This window comes from Canis lupus, chromosome X (assembly GCF_003254725.2).
Source record: "Canis lupus dingo isolate Sandy chromosome X, ASM325472v2, whole genome shotgun sequence".
NCBI classification, from domain to species: Eukaryota; Metazoa; Chordata; class Mammalia; order Carnivora; family Canidae; genus Canis; species Canis lupus.
Window position 1 is genome coordinate 25,714,454 of NC_064281.1, and position 18,014 is coordinate 25,732,467.

The 18,014-nt window shown below is 40.3% G+C and overlaps 1 long non-coding RNA gene, 1 other non-coding gene and 1 pseudogene across 2 annotated transcripts; 1 reads left to right on the top strand and 2 right to left on the bottom strand.

Moving 5' to 3' along the window:
• The first annotated feature begins 232 nt into the window (after positions 1-232).
• On the top strand, positions 233-877 carry LOC112654694 (translationally-controlled tumor protein-like; annotated as a pseudogene).
• A 5,161-nt stretch (positions 878-6,038) lies between these two features.
• LOC112654696 (uncharacterized) lies at positions 6,039-9,122 on the bottom strand. Its single transcript, XR_003133242.3, has 3 exons — positions 8,655-9,122; positions 7,448-7,724; positions 6,039-6,414 (listed from the first exon to the last, which is right to left on the bottom strand). It is a non-coding gene; the product is annotated as an uncharacterized LOC112654696 (long non-coding RNA).
• Positions 9,123-10,778: 1,656 nt separating this feature from the next.
• Positions 10,779-10,882, bottom strand: LOC112656029 (U6 spliceosomal RNA). The gene has a single exon (XR_003134050.3). It is a non-coding gene; the product is annotated as a U6 spliceosomal RNA (small nuclear RNA).
• Between the last annotated feature and the right edge of the window lie 7,132 nt (positions 10,883-18,014).

Sequence of the window (18,014 nt, forward strand, 5' to 3'; positions counted from 1 at the left end):
GTCACATCTCATTTTTTTAAATGAGAAAATTGAGCTTTTTTTCACCCTCTCCACCCCCTTCTCAGCACTGCTCTGGCTGCACCCATCTTGGTCTCAGCTCTGGGCTCCTGCTATGCAAGCACCACCATCCTCTTTCTCCAGCCACCATCACAATCATCTCCTGGGACCTCATCAGCTAGGATGAGGTGTTATCCAACATCTACAAGATCTGGGAGATTACATATGGGCTGTGCCTGTGGGGGAGAGGATGGTCAGGAGAACAGAGGGTAACACCGATGCCTCACTCATTGGTGAAATGCCTCCACAGAAGGCCCTGAGGGTGAAGGTTACAGAAAGTACAGTCAGCAGTGGTATAGATACTGTCCTGAACCATCACCTGCAGAAACCAGCTGCACAACAGAAGCCTACAAGAAAGTATGTCAAAGATTACACGAGATCAATCAAAGACAAACTTGAAGAACAGAGGCCAGAAAGAGTAAAACCCTTCATGACCCGGGCTACAGAACAAACCAAGCACATCCTCACTAATTGCAAAAACCTTTATTGATGAAAACATGAACCCAGATGGCAGGGCTGCTCTGCTGGACTATTCTGAGGGTGGTGAGACCCCATATAGGATTTTCTTTAAAGATGGTTTAGAAATGGAAAAATGTTAATGAATTTGGCTATTACTTTGGATGTATCACCTGTTGTCATAACTGGCTGCTGTTCCTCATCCATATAACACCAGGACTTTGATGAATGGGACTGAGGTCATCGTGGGCTCTTCATTTATTTTAACATTGATTTATTTGGAGTGGAGGCATTTAAAAAAAAAGAAAAAAGAAACATGTCAAGTATGTTGTCTACAAATAAAATACATTTAAACTAAAAAAAATGAGGGGACGCCTGGGTGGCTGAGTCATTTGAACAGCTAACTCTTTTTTTCTGCTCAGGTCATGATCTTGGAGTCGTGTGGTCAAGCCCCACATCGGGCTCTGTGATTAATGGGGAATCTGCTTGATATTCTCCCTCTCTCTCTCTCTCTCTCTCCTCCCTCCCTCCCCTCCCTCTGCCCTCCCCCCTGATCACGCACTCTTTCCCTCCCTCCCTCTCTCCAATGGGTAAATGGGTCTTCAAGGGAGAAAAATAGACTAAACAAACAAGGAAACTGAGGTACTTAAATGGCTCTTAAGTAATAAAGCCAAGATTTAAATTTAGGCCAATCTGAAACCAGAACTCAAAGTACATGATCTTGTTAATACGTCTTTAAACTGTGTTGTCGTTCTACTAATGGTGTTTTGAGCAGAGAAATTTAGCTGCTTCATAAATATTACATTTTGGAAAAATGGAAAGTTCATTGAAGGAAAATGTGAGCCAGAAGATCTCAGACTGTCATGTGTATAAAGTGTTGTATTAATTAATGTGCTCCAGTGGCTGAGATTCCATTCTTTTCAAAAGAGATTAAATTTTAAGATTTAAAAAATTATGATTGTAGCCTGCACTTGCATCTTTGCCTAATATGACAGTCAAGTGTGACTGAAGCATAAAGGGTTTACGCACCCCTCTCAGAGGGAGCTCAGTTCACCTTGTGAAAAGTGAGTTACTGCAGAGATAAAAAGAATGTGTCTAGAGGAAGCTATTGTAGCCATGTCTTCTTCCTGCTGGGCCTGAGCCTTCATGCAGATCCTGAGACCATATATCAAGACTTTTCTAAAAATAAAATAAAATAAAATAAAATAAAATAAAATAAAATAAAATAAAAAAAATAAAAATAAAAAAAAAAAAGACTTTTCTAAAAGCACCATTATAGGGATGCCTGAGTGGCTCAGAGGTTGAGCATCTGCCTTTTGCTCAGGGCGTGATCCTGGGATCCAGGATCGAATCCCACGTCGGGCTCTCTGCATGGAGCCTGCTTCTCCTTCTGCCTATGTCTCTTCCTCTCTCTGTGTGTCTCTTGTGAATAAATAAATAAATAAAATCTTTTTTAAAAAGCACCATTATATGAATTAATAAGTAAATCATTGAAAAGTGAAATTAAACTGAAATTCCTAGGAAAAGAAAATAAATACTCTAGGACACAATGTAGCTAAATTAGGCCAACATAATTAAGTTCTAGCTTTTAGATCACTCTAGTTTGTCTATCGATGTAGACAAATTGATAACAAATTAGGGATATCTGGTCTTCACCCACAAGCTTCTGTTTATAAACACCAGATATTTCTGATACCACTACTTTTGCTGGGGAGGTTTAATTTTGCCTTGCAGTTTAATAGGATTGGAGTAGTTGGAATATATTCTCAGAGCTGAAGTATTCCTGAGCTTATACAACAACCAGTAACAAGTACACTTATCTTAAAGGTGAAGTTCAGTGGTGAGCAATTCTATGAATAGTGAATGCCTTTTAACCTACACAATACCACCCTTGACTGATTTTCGTTTTTGGAGTGTCTAGGTTCAGTTCAAAGGATTTCAGCATGAAGTACACAAATAGCAAGTTTTTGTATTAATTTATTTTCACCGTGTTTCCCCCATTCCTGTGTATATGTGTGTGTACAAACACCAACAATCTTCTTTTAATATAGAAATATAAATAATACCCACAAAAGAAGAGCTATTCTACTTTCCTTAGATGTTTAACTTATTGTTCAAATAAAAGTGTTAACAACGCCATCAAAGTCTAGCTGCCTCAAACCTAAAGATGTCTCCTGAACCTTGGATTTTTTTTTTCATTTACTCTGTTCCTGAGTCTCTGCTGTGACTTAGTATGGAAACATACACCTTGTTTGGCTTGCAATCTAAAAGAGACAGTTTCTGTCATGATTCCTTTAGAGTTTATGCTAATAATGCATCTTTTGGATTTCTGCTTCTAGCCAAGATGGAGTAACAGGGTCTGGATTTACAGGAACAAAGTTATGAAACAACAGTTTTCAAAACGTTGGATGTTAGGCAATGAAGGACAATCATCCCCAAAAAACAGGAAACATTCTATGTAAGCTTTATGATTGCCCCAGAATATTGAATCCAATAACATATAAAAAGGATACATCGTGATCAAGTTGGGTTCACTCAGGAATACAAGGCTGGTTTAATATTAAAAAGTAATCAGTAAAGTGGCATCTGGGTGGCTCAGTGGTTGAGTGCCTGCCTTTGGCTCAGGTCGTGGCTCCAGGGTCCTGGGATCAAGTCTCTCATCAGGCTTCCTGCAGGGAGCCTGCTTCTCCCTCTGCCTCCCTCTCTGCCTCTTTCTACATGTCTCTCACAAATAAATAAATAAAATCTTAAAAAAAAGAAGTAATCCATAAAGGGGCACCTGAGTGGCTCCGTCGGTTAAGCGTCTGACTTCAGCTCAGGTCATGATCTCAGGGTCCTAGGACAGAGCCCCAAATAGGGCTCCGTGCTCAGTCAGGGAGTGCTTCTCCTTCTCCCCCTGCCCCTCACCCTCCACCCCCTACTCCCTCTCCCTCTGCCCATCACACCCCACTCATGCACATGTGCACTTTCTCTCTCTCTCAAATAAAATCTTTTTAAAAGAGTAATCAGTAGGGGATCCCTGGGTGGCTCAGCGGTTTAGTGCCTGCCTTTGGCCTGGGGAGTGATCTTGGAGTCCCAGGATCGAGTCCTGCATCAGGCTCCCTGCATGGAGCCTGCTTCTCCTTCTGCCTCTCTCTCTCTCTCTCTCTCTCTCATGAGTAAATAAATAAAATCTTTAAAAAAATAATCAGTAAAGACTCAACAAACTAGGAATAGAAGGGAACACTCACAACCTCATAAAAGACATCTATGAAAAAATTGCAACTAACCTTATACAAAATGATGACAGACTAAATGCTTTCTCTCTAACATCAGGAATAAGGCAACGATAGATCCTCTTACAGTTCTGTTCAAAATTGTACTTGAGGTTGTAACCAGTGCAAGAAAACAAGAGAAACAAAAGGAATTGGAAGGGAAGAATTGGAAGGGAAGAATAAAACTGTCTTTATTCACAAATAATATACTTTTCTTTGTAAAAAATATCCTCTGGAATTGCACAAAAGGTACTATAATAAGTGAGTTTAGCAAGCTGCAGAGTACAATATGCAAGAAATTACATTTCTATATGATAACAATGAAAACTTGGAAATTAAAATTATAAAAATATCATGTATAGGGACACAAGAAATATAAAATAACTATGAAAGAATCAGACAAATATATGTTATACTTGTAGACTAAAATCAGAAAAAACACTGCGTAGGAGCACCGGGGTGGCTCAGTTGGTTAAGCATTCCTCTCGGGTCATGATCCCAGGATCCTAGGATCCAGTCACATGTCAGGCTCCCTGCTCAGTGGGGAGCCTGCTTCTCCCTCTGCCTGCTGCTCCCCCTGCTTGCGCGCGCTCTCTCTCTCAATCTCTCGCTGTCAAATAAATAAAATCTTTTTTAAAAAAGGAAAAAAGAAAAGTTAACAACTTACCAAATAAACATATGCCAGCCCTATGATTCAATTGTTCCTCTTCTACTTACTTGCCCAATGAAAGAAAAATAAAAGCTTATATCCAAACAAAGACTTTTTTAAATTTTTTACTTATTTATAAGAAACACAGAGAGAGAATCACAGATATAAGCAGAGGGAGAAGCAGGCTCCCCGCCGGGAGCTCGATGGGGGACTCGATCCCAGGACCCTAGGACCACGCCCTGAGCCAAAGGCAGACGCTTAACCACTTAGCCACCCAGGTGCCCTCCACACAATGACTTGTATGCAAATGTCCATAGCCGCTTTACCTGTAATTATCAAATACTAGAAACATTCCAAATGTGCATCAATGAATGAACTTAAACAATTATGATGTATCATGAGGTGGAATACTATTAATAAGAAAAGCAGGGCATCTGGCTGACTCAGTGGATAGAACATGCAACTCTTGATCTCGGGCTTGAGTTCTAGCCCCATGTTGAGTGTGGACATGACTTAAAAATAAAATCCTTTTTTTAATAAAATCTTTTTTTAAGGTTTTATTTATTTGAGAGAGGGAGAGAGCAGGAGCAGAGGGAGAGGGAGAAGAAGATTTCCTGATGAACAGGGAGTCCGATGCAGGACTCGATCTCAGGAACCTGAGATCACTACCTGAGCGGAAGGCAGATGCTTAACCAACTGAGCCACCCAAGTGCCCCAAAATAAAATCTTAAAAAAATAAACCAATAAAGAAGAATGGGCTAGTGGTACATACAGCAACAAGGATGAATCTCAAAATACTTTTTCTGTATTAAAAAAGCCAAACGGAAATGAGCATTCCTGAATGATTCCACTTAGATAATATATAAAACTCTGAAACACGCAAACTGATCAAGAGCAACAACAACAAAAAAAAAACACACCAGTGGTTGCTTGGGTAAAGGGGATGAAAAGTACAGGAGGGATGTGAAGAAGCTTTTGGCAGTGAAATATTCTTTATCTTGATCGTGGTGATGTGTATACTTCTATCAAAAGTCATCAAATTGTACACTTTACATATGTGAAGTTCACTGTTAATTACAGCTCAGTAAAACTACTTAATTATTTTTTCTTCTGTAGCAAATTAGCTTGCTGTATCTTTTTACAAAGATTTATTTGAGAGAGAGAGCACAAGCAAGGGGAGGAACAGAGGGAGAGGGAGACAAGCAGACTCGACTCAGGCTTTATCCAAGGACCCTGAGATCATGATCTGAGTTGAAACCACAAGTCAGATGCCCAACTGACTGAGCCACCAAGGCACCCCTTGCTTGCTGTATTCTAAAAGATAGATGATCACTGTTACATTTGGTGCTTTGGTATCACACTACAAAAGACTTAGAAGTATTGAACAGAATGAGAAACATGGTCAAAGGGCAGCTGCCTTGTGGGTTAAAGGAATGTAAAAATAACTTCAGTCATCTGAGAGGTTAGTACAGAAAGGGGAAGCAATTTTAGAGATGCTAATTATTCCTCATTTCATAAATTATTTCTACATATATTTTGTTCCTGACCTGTTTTGTTCCTTGAAGTTAAAGTTATTTTAAACTTAAAATTTAAAAGACAAACAAACACACACATTTCATTGAGGGAAGAGATTGCTATCACTGTGGCCAGTTACTATCAGATACTGTGGCATGGTTTGTAATATAAATTGGGGTGAGAGAAGGCAAAAAAATTTTAAGGTAATAAGACAAGGGTATTACTTTTCAATAAATAAAAGTCAAACACGTATTACAGAGGAAAATGGATTTCTCTTTCTTTTATAGACAGAACTATGGAAGAAAAAATTTTTTAAGATTTTATTTATTTATTCATGACAGATAGAAAGAGAGAGGAAAGACACAGGCAGAGGGAGAAGCAGGCTCCATGCAGGGAGCCCGACGTGGGACTCGATCCCTGGTCTCCAGGATCACACCCTGGGCCAAAGGCAGGTGCTAAACCGCTGAGCCACCCGGGCTGCCCCTGGAAGAAAATTTTTGTGAAGACAAGATGTATTTGACTTTAAATTCTTTTTTTTAGATTTTATTTATTTATTCATGAGAGACACAGAGAAAGAGAGAGAGAGGCAGAGACACAGGCAGAGGTAGAAGCAGGCTCCATGTGCAGGGAGCCCCACGCAGGACTCGATCCCGAGGCTCCAGGATCAGGCCCTGGACTGAAGGTGGCGCTCAACCACTGAGCCCCCGGGGCTGCCCCTGACTTTAAATTCTTTAGATGATCAGGGGCACCTAGGAGGCTCAGTCAGTTAAGTGACTCCTGATTTCAGCTCAGGTCATGATTTCAGGTAATGAGATGGAGCCCCTTAATGGATTCTGGGCTGGGCAAGGAGCCTGCTTAAGATTCTCTCTCTTTCTCTCCCTCTGCTCCTCCCCCTAGCCATCGAAAAGAATGAAATCTTGCCAGTTGCAATGATGTGGATGGAGCTAGAGAGTATTATGCTAAGCAAAATAAGTCAGAGAAAGACAAATACCTTATGATTTCACTCATAGGTGGAATTTAAGAAACAAAACAAATGAGTGAAGGGGGAAAAAAAGAGGCAAACCAAGAAACAGACTAGAGGGGACGGGGGTGGGGAGATGGGTGAAACAGATGATGAGGATTACGGAGTGCCCTTGTCGTGATGAGCACCAGGGGTTTTATGGAAGTGTCGCATCACTATATTGTACATCTGAAACTGATGTTACACTGTATGTTAACTGGAATTTAAAAACTTTTTTAAAAGGTAAAGAGGGGACGCCTGGGTGGCTCGGTGGTTGAGCGTCTGCCTTTAGCTCAGGTCATGATCCCAGGGTCCTGGAATCGAGTCCCACATGGAGCTCCCTGCAGGGAGCCTGCTTCTCCTTCTGCCTATGTCTCTGTGTCTCTCATGATTAAATAAATAAAATGTTTTTAAAAATAAAATAAAAAGGTAAAGAGAATTCTATAGAAGATAGGAATAGAAGATACAGAGGCTTCAAAACCCCTAGACTCAACATAGAGTGCCCAAGGAAGTTACCTCTCCCTGAAAGCTGAAATCCAGATCTTTTGGAGAAGTCAGGGTCATGACTAACTGGATGACAGAGAAGTCATTGTGGTGTCACAGCAGCAGAATTTGCTGGAAATCCGCTGATAACTTGCTGGAGAAAATCTGTTCCTCTAGGGTTCCTGGGAAGCTGTTCACAGGGAGGTGTGTCACAAGAGGCGCGCTGCTATAAAACCACTCAAGATGGGTGCCAAGGGAAGCTTCTGGATGATGGATGCTGCCAGCTTCGGTGCCCTGTGGGACCTGTGTGCTGAAGAAGTGGCACTAGTGAAGCCCAGCATCTAAATGAGCCTGCTGAGCAAGCATATCAGACCATGATGTGAAATCCTTTCCTCCTGCAATGGCTCTTCAAACACCTCTTACAAAGCTTGACACTGCAGCTAGCAGAGGACAATTTAAAGGGTTCTGACCCATTTTCCCACTGCAGGTGAAAAAGGGTAAATTTGAACCTGAGAGTCAAGGAAGCAATAACTGGCACAGGAATTGCACAAAGTGATGAAGGCCTGGGAGGTGACCGTATAGCACAGCTCACATGTGCCCACAAGGTTCTGAGAAACAAAGGAGCTGAGTGCTGGTCCTCCTCAGCCCTCCAGCCATGGGGTTTTGGATCAGCTACTACCTCTCTGCAGATACAGTTTATTTTTTTTTCAGATACAGTTTAATATATGCTCTGCATCCTACGTGTATTCCCTTCAGAAAACTATGGTGGGGCACCTGGGTGGCTCAGTCTGCTAAACATCCGACTCTTGGTTTTGACCCAGGTCATGAGATTGAGCTCCTACTCGGGCTCCACACTCAGCATTGAGTCTACTTGAGATTCTCTCTCCCTCTCCCTCTGCCCCTCCCACTAATATGTGCTCTCTCTAAAAGAAATCAATCTTTTTTAAAAGAAAGAAAGAAAACAATGGTGTCTCAGGCAGGAAGGAATATCCTCATCTTCCATGTTCTTCAGATTTCACTGGCTGTATTTATAATGTGGCTTATAGGGGCCGACAAGGGTTTACCAAAAAGTGATGGCTTGAGCAGACTAGCAGTATAGTCATTTACCCGGCTTACCCTTCCCCAGCAGGCAACCAAAAAGAAAAGAAAGGGAAATGTCAGAAACATTTATTAAGTACTCTTTACCACATAAGCATTTGTATAAACTCTATACCTATACGGATATATTTTATACACGTACATTTTACAGCAGAGGCATCTGAAAATTAGTGACTTGTCCATGTGGCAGAGCTGTGACTTCAACTCCTACCTTCTGATTCCAGTTCCAGAGTTCAGTTCACTAATCCACGTGGAATACTGGCTCCCCATAAAGATCGCCAAGACAATTTGTTGATAAGACAAAGCTGAGTTTATTCTTACTGCAGTAAAAGAGAGCAACCTTGACAGAATTTTGGGTGGGGAGGAGAAACCAAGCTGTTGTGAGATATTCGAGTTCTAGCTTCAGGAAGGCCTTTCAGTGGAGAGTCTTAGGATTAGGTAAGGATGGTGATGTAATAATTTAGGATGGGTGACTATGAGGTGAGGATTTTTAAGGCAAAGAATTCAGAGTCTGGAGGAGTAATGTATCGTTCAGGAAGTTCCCAGAATGAGCAATAAAGTTATTTGCAACTATTATCTTATTGAGCAAGAGTCTAGCTGAGACAGCAAGTTAAGGTGAAGACAGCAAAGTATGAAGTAATAAAGTCACATTAATGAGGTAACAGTAAGCTCTGTCGCTGTATATGGTTTGGGTTGTCATCCATAAAGGTTTCTCTTTTCTCCGTCTCAATGCTCAAATTTAAGCATGATGTATGACAAGTTATTCTGTTAGTGGAATGATCATTAACCAATTTCAATATTAAGACCACTCAGCATAATGACTAACTCTTACGTAGTCCTTTCTATGGGTTCTTTATATCCCACTCATTGAAATCATTGTGACTCTATGAAGTAGGTAGTATTTTCATCCACATTGTATAGACGGCAAAGTGATGCACAGAGAGGTCAAGTAACTTACTCCAGTTTACAATGCATGAGGCAGTTGAGCTGGAATTTGAATCCAGGCAGTCTAACTCCAAAGTCCTTTTGAGGACCTAATTAGTATACTAATTATTCCATGTTAGGGGTTCACGGTTACTGCTCCTTCAATTCATCTGCAATTCATATCATACAGATCAGAGAGGTGATTCAGATTAATCTATTGCCCAAGGTCATCTAGTTAACAAGTTATGGCCTTCAAACTAAGTTTGCAGACTTCCTCACCTGAGTAATTATTTTCCCCATCACCTCCCTCCAATTTGGCCTCCCACAGCTACCTCTTGATCTCCAAAGAACAATTAACACAGATGCCTGGGTGCCTCAGCGGTTGAACGGTTGAACGTCTGCCTTTAGGCTCAGGTCGTGATCCTGGGGTCCTGGGATCGAGTCCCACATTGGGCTCCCCGCAGGGAGCCTGCTTCTCCCTCTGCCTGTGTCTCTGCCTCTCTCTCTGTCTCTTATGAATAAATAAATAAAATCTTAAAAAAATAAAAAAGAACAATTAACAAATCCATTAAATATTGTCCGACAAAGACAAAATACACCCAAGAAAGCGAATTCTGTATTGTTAGGGATCTCTGCAAGTTAGAGCATGGATTGAATTCTGATTGCTTCTGTAAAATAGAATAAGAAAAAAAAAGAATTTTCATGTTCTCATGGCTTTGGAATAGCTTCACTAAATGACTTTCGTTAAAAGGAGTGAGTGAAAGTAACAATCTTTGTCTTAGAACAAATATTTAACTTTTATAATAGAAATGTAAACAGAGCAATGATTTCTGATTTCTCAATATGTTCTTTCTTGCTGAAGGACATTTAACTAGTTGTGACCTATAGTCAGGATAAGTGTAGTGCAAACTTAAAATTCCCAACAGTAAGGACACACAAATAGGAAAGATAAGCCTTGAGTGAAATCTTATTTGGCAAAGAGCACGGCACCAGTGAATTTCTAATGCTAAAGATTTTTTTGCCATTAACTCGGGAACTAAAGCTTTATGGAAGTCACTAGGGCTGACCTTCTCCTATCCTTTAACAGGATAAAACTCTTGTCTCTTTTAGTTGATGGGCCCTTTCTTCGGACTCTAAAGTTGATGGACAAGTTGCTAGATAGTCTGAGCGCCAGGGGAAAACCAATAGGCGTGCAACTTACAGAACATTGCCAATAAAAATGTAACCTTTCTTTGTTGTGCATTTCACAAGCAGATTACATAACCTTTTGAGGATATGTCATCACCACCAATAGCATTTTTTTTATTTAAGTTCTTATTTTAATTCCAGTTAGGGAACGTACAAAAATATGGAACTTTTTGCAAATTTGCCTGTCATCCTTACACGGGTGCCATGCTCATCTCTATATCGTTCCAATTTTAGTTTATGTGCTGCTGAAGGGAGCATGACAGCAAGCATATTTAAATAACAGATGCTAGGGCACCTGTGTGGGTTAGTTGGTTAAGCATCTGCCTTTGGCTCAGGTCATGATCCCAGAATCCTGGAATCGAGCCCCACATTGGACTTCCTGCTCAGTGGGGAGCCTGCTTCTCCCTCTCCCTCTGCCTGATGCTCCCCTCTGCTTGTGCTTGCTCTCTCTCTCTCTCTCTCTCTCTCGATCTCTCTTTCTCTCCCCTCCCCTATCAAATGAATAAATAAAATCTTAAAAAAAAAAAAAACATGTTAACTGTGCAAGGCTTTTTGGTAGGCGTAGTTTGATTTGGGCTTTGTTTCTTCCCTTCTTTCCTCATGGCAAATGGGGGAGGGGGAGGAATGAAAGAGAGAGAGGCAGGGGTAACAGGAATGTTCTAGTGGGCCCACTTGGAGAAAGGTGCGCAGGTGCTTCCTGTTCATCCCCCCAGCCCAACACACACCCACATTGTAGAAAGAGCCCCATGTGGATGAAAGAAGCTCTTTATGTTGCCTTAAAAATGACACAGTAATTATGTGTTTCTCAGTTGCCTCTCCCTAGATTTACATGCCCAAAGCCATGCAAAATTTCCACTCCTTAAGCCACCCTCTTCATCCCCTGCTGTCTTGATATCATTTCCTTGTGAATCAACCACTGTGGAGGCTGTCACCTGGTTTCTAATATAGCTCGCCTTTAAACCAAATTTAAAAAAAAAAAAAACAGTACACTGGAGAAAAACTGCACATCAATGAGCAAGTGAATTAGCAAAGTCTCTTTGCTAAGATACTGTGATGAGCCCACAGCTTTCCCTGATTCCAGGTAGATCCTATACAGGAAGTGCCCTCCCAAGCAGGAGACTCTCACCCTGTTCTTCGCTGAAGAGGGACTCTCCCGTGTGGGACAGCCACCTCAGCCTTGACACTTTGCCCATCCCTCTGAAATGCAACAAATCAGTATTTTGTCTCCACTTTAAAGAGTGAAACATCTGGAACTGGGAGGCCAAAGATAAATCCTTAAGTTCTGGCTTAGTGGCTTAGAAGATACCACTTCTCTAAGTAGATCGCTCTTGTTCATGATTAATCTCTCCCATTTTTAAAAAAGATTTTATTTATTTATTCATGAGAGACCCAGAAACATAGGCAGAGGGACAAGAAGGCTCCCTGTGGGGAGCATGATGCGGGACTCGATCCCAGGACCCCAGGATCACGACCTGAGCCAAAGGCACATGCTCAACCGCTGAGCCACCCAGGTGCCCAGGATTTGTATTTCAAGTCAAATTGTATTCTCCGTTTCTTTTCCTACCTGAACCTAAAGAGCAGATTTTGTGTGCGTGTGTCTGTGTGCATGTCACGCATATACACCTCAAAAACTTGTTAACTCACACCATTTGTCAGTGAAGAGTGATGAGAGACGTTTCAGCAGGAGTTCTTGGGAGCGTTAGGAGTTTCTCAGGAAGCATGTGGAGCATGGAGTACTGCGGTGACATATTTTCCCCCTAGGAATGTGATCCCGTTGGTGGATGAAGGACTCCACAAAAGAGCAAGAGCACTGATGCCGACATAGGGCCAGCAAATACATCTTAGAAATTTTAAATGGGGGAGGGGAGATCAAGGGTTTGAGCAATTGGGAGTCCTCTTTGCTTCCAGGCTCAACACAGACACAAAACTAACTTAACAGGTTTTCCTTCAGGCAAAACTAGACATACCGTCAGTTTGAGATTATAAAGCCACATTCATCCTCTCCAGATACCAGCGTTCCAGCTCCTCTGGCTCACCTTGGGACCATCCTGTGTAATCCCAGGAGTGGCCGTTGCCCTGACATTCTATGATAGACCAAATACTGGTCGTCCTCCAATGTCCATGTCCTGACCTCTGGGGTCTTCACATAGGTATCCATACATGGCAAAAGGGAATTGAAGTTGGGGGTTGAATTAAGACTGCTAATCAGTTGACATCCTAATAGGGAAATTCTCCTAGATTATTTGGTGGGCTCAGTGTAATCAAGAGGGTCATTAAAAAATGAGAAAAAAGACTGTCAGAATGATGCCATGTAAGAAAGATTGGACTAGCCTTGCCCACCTTGAAAATGGCCTGAGTCAAGGAATGCCAGGGGCCTCTGCGAGCTGGAAAGAGCAAGAACACAGATTCTCCCCTGTGGAGCCCCGAGGAGGAATACAGCCTTGACAGCAGCTTGATTTAAGCTCAGTGAGATCCATTTTGTACTTCTGACCTCAGAACTGTAAGGTAATAAATGTGTGTGGCTTTAAGCCACTAGGTTTGTGGTGATTTGTTACAGCAGCCATAGGGAATTAAAACAGGGCCCATGTGACTTTTTAGCAATATTTTTCATTTATTTTTTTTTACTTTATTAAAGTATAGGATTTATTATTGGATTGGATTTTTTACTCAAAAACGAGGTTTTCTGTCCTTCCTCAACAATCCTATCTAAGATTATAATGTAATGTGCATTCTTCCCCAGATTTTTTAATGAAAAATTTCACTTTGCAACTTAATGTCTTTCACTTAAAATTCTATGGATGTTTTTCCAGGTCCGTTCAGATGTAACTTAATATAAAAGTTAAATGTTTATTCTTTTGATCAGAGCAATATAAAGAAAATTTACAGAAAAGGATAAACTTGGGGCAGCCCGGGTGGCTCAGCGGTTTAGCACCACCTTCGGTTCAAGGCCTGACCCTGAAGACCCGGGATCAAGTCCCACATCAGGCTCCCACGTCAGGCTCCCTGCATGGAGCCTTCTTCTCCCTCTGCCTGTGTCTCTGCCTCTCTCCCTCTCTGTGTCTCTCATGAATAAATAAATAAAATCTTTAAAAATAAAAAACAAAGGATAAACTAGAGACAAGAAACATAAAGAAAAAAATATTAACCCATGATTCTACAATCTGTGTAAAGTCTGCTGATAATTGTAAAATATCATTAATAGATATTAATAGGGAGAAAATCCATACTGTGTAGATTAGTTCAAGATATGAAGTAAGAGCCTCCCTCTTTTCCTTCGTGAATATTTGTTCAAAGGCAACTACTACTCAAGGCTTCTTGTGTTTTCTTTTAGATTTTGGATATATGTGTGTGTTTGGGTATGTGTCTATCCCACATATATCGGAGACCATTCATGATTGTGTACCTTGCTCTTTTCTTCTTAATTTATGCTATAGATCTTTCCCAATGTGACATACACAGTCTCTTTTTAGTGGTCTTATTCTGTCTGAAGGCTATTTCCAATTTATTTGACCAGCTTCCAATTAATAAATGTGTTAGTGATTTCTTTCCTCTATAATAATGTTGTAATGAACATCCTTTTGAACACACTTTGAAGAACTTTTACAAGTATACACCTAGGGTACATTCCTAGCAGTGGCATTTCTGGAAGCATTTAAATGATTGTTGGCTATTGCCAAACTGCCCTCCAGAAATCACTGTATCACTTGACACTTCCTCCAACACAATATGGCAATGCCCATTTCCCCCAACTCTCACCATCACTAGATACTATCATATATTTTTATTACTAACCGTATAAGTGATGCATAGCATTTTATTATTTTGATTTTCATTTCTTTAATTATGAACAGGGTTGAGGTAATAATACTTCTGACATTGAGTTGCTCTGCTTGATGATTCACATGTCCATTTGGAGGACTGACAAATCTGTTTATGACAAAATAAGTACTGTTTGTATATCTCCTAAAAATTAATTTGCAACTGACGAGTTCTGTGACTTCGAACAAATCTCCTTGGGCCTTAGTGTCCTCATTCTCACAATTAGGTTGAACCAGACAATCTCCAAGAATATACCTAGTTCCAAGTCTGCAAGTTGAGTTGATAGAAGAATAAAGAATCAGGGGCACCTTGCTGGCTCAGTCAGTAGAACATGTGACTCTTCATCTCAGGGTTGTGAGTTTGAGCCCCATGTTGGGTGTAGAGATTACTTAAAAAATGATAATTTTTTAATAAAGGATCAAAGGGTATCACAATTACCAACAGTAAATGTCTGAGTCCATTTGAGCTGTTATAATGAAATACCATAGACTGGGTAGTTTATTTGAAAAATTTATTTCTCACACTTCTGAAGACTGGGAAGTCCAAGATCAAGGCACCAAGATTCATTGTCTGGTAAGAGCCCACTTCCTGGTTCATATGTCCTCTCACTAAAACCTCACAGGGCAAGAGGAACAAGGGAGCTCTCTGGGGACTTTTACAATGGCCCTAGTCCCATTTATGAGGGCGCCACCCTCATGACATAATAACCTCCCAAAGGCCTTGCCTCCAAACACCATCACAATGGGGATTAGATTTCAACATATGAATTTGGGAGGCAGAAACATTTGGTCTATAGCAACAAATAAGCCACAATGTATGGATGTTAAAAAAATAATAAGAAGAATGCACAACCCCAGGGAAGAATCTTATTTATCTCTGACTTTTTAAATGTAATTTCATATTTTTATGTTTTAACTTTCTAGTTAAATGGTAGAGAGTCAAACCAAAATGTTTAAATGAAGGGAGAAATCTTCATTTAAAAATTATTTCTTGGGGGCAGCCCAAGTGGCTCAGTGGTTTACCGCAGCCTTCAGTCCAGGGTGTGATCCTGGAGACTCGGATCCAGTCCCATGTCGGGCTCCCTGCATGGAGCCTGCTTGTGTCTCTGCTTCTCTGTGTCTCTCATGAATGAATAAATAAATAAAATGTTTTTTAAAAATAATAAATAAAAAAATAAAAATTATTTCTTGGGATGCCTGGATAGCTCAGTGGTTGAGGGTCTGCTTTGGCTCAGGTCATGATCCCGGGGTCCTGGGATCAAGTCCCACATTGGGCTCCCCACAGGGAGCCTGCTTCTGTCTCTGCCTATGTCTGTGTCTCTCTCTGTGTTTCTCATGAATAAATAAATACAATCTTTAAGATAAATAAATAAATAAAAATCTTAAAATAGATAAAAATTATTTCTTATTTATCAACAAGGTCCTTTCCAAATCTGTGGCTTACACTATGAATTTTATAAGGCTATTATGAACATTGTTCAACCATATCAATTGTTTATTTGTTTATGTAACATAATTTTATGTATTTACTTCCACATATCTATATGATCCTAACATATGTCATTTCTAATGGGAACATTAATTCATTGCCCAAACATATCACAGTTTGCCTAAAAATTTCTCCACAGTGGTTTTTCAGAAGCTTTCCAATTTTGACAAGAATTCTATTAACCAAGTGTAAAAATAGCTTTTTTTCACACAACCCTGTCAACAATGACCTGTTTAAGTTGATTTATTTTTACTAATTAAATACAGTTAAGATGCTCTAATTCACACAATTTGAAATTCTTCTGGAAGCTTAGCTTTTGTGGGGTTTTGGGGGGTTTTTTAAGGTTTTATTTATTTATTCATGAGAGACACAGGGAGAGGCCAGAGACACAGGCAGAGGGAGAAGCAGGCTCCCTGCAGGGAGCCCAATGCAGGACTGGATCCCAGGAGCCCGGGATCACGCCCTGAACCAAAGGCAGAGGCTCAACCACTGAGCCACCCAGGTGTCCCTGGAAGCTTAGCTTTTGAATAACATTTGATATATTTCTTCTACATAACTATACATTCATATTCTTTGACCTTGCTTCCGTTAGAAAGTAGTTACTGCCTTTATAAACCAATGTCTCTCTTGCTTACGTATTTTGGGGGTAAAATTTCTGTTCCTACACATCAGTTACAAGTATCTCTCTCACTCAGTTTTCATTTTATTATTCATTGTTATGGGAAAACATTTCACTTCTTTTTTTTTTAACATTTCACTTCTTATTGTATCTATTTTACCATAGGTATTTTTATTAATTTAATTCTCAAAAAATTATCTCCCAAGGGATGCCTGCGTGGCTCAGCAGTTGAGAGCCTCCCTTCGGCCCAAGGTGTGATCCTAGGGTTCCGGGATTGAGTCCCACATCGAGCTCCCTGCATGCTTCTCTCTCTGCCTATGTCTCTGCCTCTCTGTGTGTCTTTCATAAATAAATAAAATCTTTAAAAAAAATGATCTCCCTTCTACAACTGACTTAAGATCTGTGATTCCACTTTCTTCTAGCTTTGTGGATGGCTTTTTAATATTTGACTCTTTAATTTGAAATATTTAGGGCGTGACACAGGTGGTTTCTGTACATTTGTTTTTCTCCATTTTCATATTTATTTTCTTTTTTAAGTATTTTATTTATTTGAGAGAGAGACTGAGCAAGCACGAGTGCAGGGCAGAGGGAAAGGGAGAAGCAGGCTCTTCATTGAGTGGTGAGCCCAATGCAGGGCTTGATCCCAGGACTCTGGGACCATGACCTGAGCCAAAGGCAAACGTTTAACCGACTAAGCCACCCAGGCGCCCCCATATTCTTTTTCTTTAATACATTTTTTAGTGATGCATTTTTATTATTTTGTGTCACTTGATGTACCATATATTGACATCTTAAAAATGTTAGTAGTTTACTCTTTATTGCTACTGTACTTTATCATTATATTTTCTCTACTTAAGATAGTACCAGAAAATTATGACAATCGTTTAAAGTTTGGCAGAGTAAATCCTACACTATTATCTTTTCATCTAAGAATATTGCTTGGTTGCATGTTTTTCCCTGAGAAGTTTACAGATAGTCAAGTTCTCTTAAGTACACTGTCTGGATTTTAATTGCTAATAAATTAAATCTATAAATTGTGAAATACCTTTTTTATTATATTCTCTCCCCAAACAAGAGCATACATGTATTTCTTCTTGTGCTCAGGATCCTCGTTTCTGCTGTTAAAGATATCCAATCCTTTTTTATAATTACAGATGTTCTTCATCAGATTAGTACTACACAATTAATGTTTTTTATTATCCTCGACATTTCTGAAGCATGGGTCATGCAGACTCTGTTTTCACCAACGAGTCACTTAACACAGCAGTTTCCCATCCATTATCTCATTTGAGACTCACACCAACAATGTGAGACAGGTCAAGTTCCAGACTTGTGACTTCAGAGATGAACATGTGTAAGAAGTAAGCCCAAGGTCACTGAGCCAGTAACTGCTGAAAATAAGTCTCAAGCTCCAATTCAGAAGTCTCTCCGTCTCCTTTTTGGATTGCGTTAAGAAAACAGTGA